Below are 4398 nucleotides of genomic sequence, written 5' to 3'. Positions count from 1 at the left end.
AGAAAGAAAGTGAAAAGTCTCCAGAAATGGAACTTAAAGATATGGAAATATGTGACTTAAATGACAGAGAATTCAAGATTGCAGTTCTGTAAAAACTCAACAAGATGCAAGAAAACACAGAAAGGCAGTTTAATGAACTCAGAAACACAATCAAAGAACAATATGAGCATTTTACAAAAAAGATTGAAATTTTAAAAAAGAACCAAATAGAATTTCTGGAAATTAAGAACTCAATAGAAGAAATTAACACGTTGCGTACGGCGGGGTTTAAATCCCTCATGAAGATTCTCGTGATCCGTACACAACGTGTTAAGAATGAAATAACCATACTTACCTGGCAGGGGAGATACCATGATCATGAAGGTGGTTTTCCCAGGGCAGGCTTATCCATTGCACTCCGGATGTGCTGACCCCTGTGATTTCCCCAAATGTTGGAATCTCGACTGCATAATTTGTGGTAGTGGGAGACTGCATTCGCACTCTCCCCTTAAAAAAAAAAAAGAATGAAATAACCAGCTTAGGTAGTAGAGTTGACCAGATGGAGGAAAGAATCAGTGACATCGAAGATAGAAACCTGGAAATGATACGGATGGAAGAACAAAAGAAACTTGAGACTTAAAAGAAATGAAAGAACTCTACAAGAACTTTCTGACTCCATCAGAAAGAGCAATATAGGAATAATGGGCATACCAGAAGGAGAAGAAAGAGAGAAGGGAACAGAGAATATATTCAAACAAATTGTTGATGAGAACTTCCCAAACTTGTGGACAGAACTGGATCCTCGAATCCAAGAAGCAAATAGAACACCTAATTACCTCAATCCCAACAGGCTTTCTCCAAGGCACATTGTATTGAAGCTGTCTAAAATCAACGACAAAGAAAGAATCCTCAAGGCAGCCAGGGAAAAGAAGATGGTAACTTACAAAAGAAAGCCCATTAGATTATCATCAGGTTTTTCAGCAGAAACTCTACAAGCCAGGAGGGAGTGGAACCAAATATTCAAACTATTGAAAGAGAGAAATTATGAGCCAAGAATAATATATCCAGCAAAGATATCCTTTAGATATGAAGGAGGAATAAGGACCTTTCCAGACATACAGAAGCTGAGGAAATTTTCTAATACATGACCTGCACTACAAGAAATACTAAAGGAGGCTATTCAACCACCATGAACAGGGACAATTTGTGGCAACGGTAACATAAAAGGGGGGAGAGTAAGGGCCTGAACCGGAATATGGGAATGGAGAAAGTAAGCGTGCTGAAGAAAATGGAATACTCTAAATATCAAACTTTCTTTCACATAAACTTAAGGGTAACCACTCAAAAAAAAATCCAAAACTGAAATATATACTGTAATAAAAGAAGAAACAGAGGGAAACGTCATAGAATACCACCACACAGAAACAATAGACAACAACAAAAAGGCAAAGAAACAATGGAGACACAGTCTTACCAGAACACTAAAGATAGAATGACAAGAAATCCTCACATATCAATAATCACCCTAAATGTAAATGGACTGAACTCACCAATAAAAAGGCACAGAGTAGCAGATTGGATCAAAAAACTAAACCCAACCATATGCTGTCTCCAAGAGATACATCTCAGCTACAAGGAGAAGCATAGACTCAAAGTGAAAGGGTGGAAATTGACACTTCAAGTACCCAGAGAAAATCAGGTGTAGCCATAATGATATCAGATGAAACAGACTTTAGGATAAAAAAGATAATTAGAGACAAAGATGGATATTTCATAATGGTAAAGGGGACTATACAACAAGAAGACATAACAGTCATCAATATTTATGCCCCCAATCAGGGAGCACCGAAATATACCAAGCAACTACTAACAGAACTAATGGGAGAAATTGACCAAAACACAATTATACTAGGGGACTTAAATACATCATTGACAGCTATGGGTAGATCATCCAAACAGAAAATAAATAATGAAATAGCAGCCCTAAATGACACATTAGATGAAATGGACATGATTGACATATATAGAGCACTTCATCCTAAAACATCAGACTATACATTCTTTTCTAGGGTACATAGAACATTCTCAAGGATAGACCATATATTGGGACATAAAATCAGCCTCAGCAAATTTAAGAAGATTGAAATCATACCAAGCAGATTCTCTGATCACAAGGCTTTGAAATTGGATATCAACTGCAAAAAGAAAGCAGGAAAAAACACAAATACATGGAGATTAAACAACATACTTTTAAAGAATGACCGGGTCAAAGAAGAAATTAGAGGAGAGATCAAAAGATACGTAGAAACAAATGACAATGAAAATACATCCTACCAAATTTTGGGGGATACAGCGAAAGCAGTTTTAAGAGGGAAATTTATATCATTACAAGCCTATCTCAAGAAACAAGAAACATCCCAAATAAATAACCTCACGTTACCCCTGAAACAACTAGAAAAAGAAGAACAAATGAAACCCAAGGTCAGCAGAAGAAAGGAAATTACAAAAATCAGAGCAGAACTAAATGAAATAGAGAACAAAAAGACAACAGAAAAAACTAATGTGACAAAGAGCTGGTTCTTTGAAAAGATTAACAAACCCTTGGCTAGACTCACTCAAATAAAAAGAGAGAAGATGCTAATTAACAAAATCAGAAATGAAAAAGGGGAAGTTATCACGGACACCACAGAAATACAAAGGATCATCCAAGAATACTATGAAGGACTATATGCCACCAAATTAAACAACCTAGAAGAAATGGACAAGTTCTTAGAAACATATAGCCTTCCAAGGCTGAACCATGAAGAACTGGAAAATCTAAACAGACTAATCACCAATAACGAAATTGAATCAGTCATCCAAAAACCTCCCAAAAGCAAAAGTCCGGGATCAGATGCCTTCACTAGTGAATTCTACCAAACCTTCAAAGAGGATCTAATACCAATCCTGCTCAAACTCTTCCAAAAAATTGAAGAAGAGACAATACCCCCTAACTCATTTTATGAGGCCAACATTACCCTGATACCAAAACCTGGTAAGGACAACACAAAAAAAGAAAACTACAGACCAGTATCTCTGATGGATACAGACGCAAAAATCCTAAACAAAATTGTAGCAAATAGAATACAACAATGCATTAAAAAGATTATTCATCACGACCAAGTGGGGTTCATCCCCGGGGCACATGGATGGTTCAACATCCGCAAATCCATCAATGTGATACATCACATAAACAAAATAAAGGACAAAAATCATATGACTATATCAATTGATGCAGAAAAAGTATTTGACAAGATACAACATCCATTTATGATTCAAACACTTAATAAAATAGGTATAGAAGGAAAATACCTTAACATAATAAACGCCATATATGACAAGCCCTCAGCTAATCTCATAATTAATGGTGAAAAACTGAAGCCCTTTGCTGTACATTCAAGAACACAACAGGGCTGTCCCCTATCACCTTTGCTTTTCAACATAGTGTTGGAAGTCCTTGCCAGAGCAATCAGGCAAGAGAAAGAAATAAAAGGCATCCAAATTGGGAATGAAGAAGTTAAATTATCACTCTTTGCAGATGACATGATGCTGTATATAGAAAACCCTAAAGACTCCACCAAAACGCTATTGAAACAATCAACGAATACAGTAAAGTTGCTGGCTACAAAATCAATGTACAAAACTCCATTGCATTCCTATATGCTAGCAGTGAAATCTCAGAAAAAGAAATACAAAAAACAATTCCTTTTTCAATTGCAGCAAAAAGAATAAAATACCTAGGAATAAACTTAACCAAGGATGTGAAGGACCTATATGCTGAAAACTATAAGACATTTTTTAAAGTAATTGAAGAAGACACAAAGAAATGGAAAGACATTCCGTGCTCATGGATTGGAAGAATCAACATAGTTAAAATGGCCATATTACCCAAAGCAATATACAGATTTAATGCAATCCCCATCAAAATCCCAATGACATTTTTTAAAGAAATAGAACAAAAAAATCATCAGATTTATTTGGAAACACAAAAGACCCCAAATAGCCAAAGCAATCTTAAGAAAAAAGAAGAATACTGGAGGTATCACACTCCCTTACTTTAGCTTGTACTACAGGCCTACAATAATCAAAACAGCATGGTATTGGCAGAAAAACAGACACATAGACCAATGGAATAGAATTGAGAACCCAGAAATAAAACCACATAAATATGGACAGATAATTTTTTGACAAAGAAGCTAAAAACATACAATGGAGGAAAGACACCCTCTTCAATAAATGGTGCTGGGAGAATTGGATAGCCACGTGCAAAAGAATGAACCTGGACTGCTATCTGTCACCATGTACCAAAGTTAATTCAAAATGGATCAAAGACTTAAGCATAAGACCTGACACTATAAACTGCATAGAAGAAAACATAGG

The 4398-nt window shown here is 35.9% G+C and overlaps 1 non-coding gene across 1 annotated transcript; it reads left to right on the top strand.

Moving 5' to 3' along the window:
* Positions 1–326: 326 nt before the first annotated feature.
* Positions 327–487, top strand: LOC141570298 (U1 spliceosomal RNA). The gene has a single exon (XR_012494303.2). It is a non-coding gene; the product is annotated as a U1 spliceosomal RNA (small nuclear RNA).
* Positions 488–4398: the final 3911 nt, after the last annotated feature.

This window comes from Rhinolophus sinicus, chromosome 1 (assembly GCF_057876585.1).
Source record: "Rhinolophus sinicus isolate RSI-liver-muscle chromosome 1, RSI-T2T, whole genome shotgun sequence".
In the NCBI taxonomy this organism is placed as follows: domain Eukaryota; kingdom Metazoa; phylum Chordata; class Mammalia; order Chiroptera; family Rhinolophidae; genus Rhinolophus; species Rhinolophus sinicus.
The sequence above is the reverse complement of the archived record's forward strand: the minus strand, read 5'-3'. Positions and strand labels throughout refer to the sequence as shown.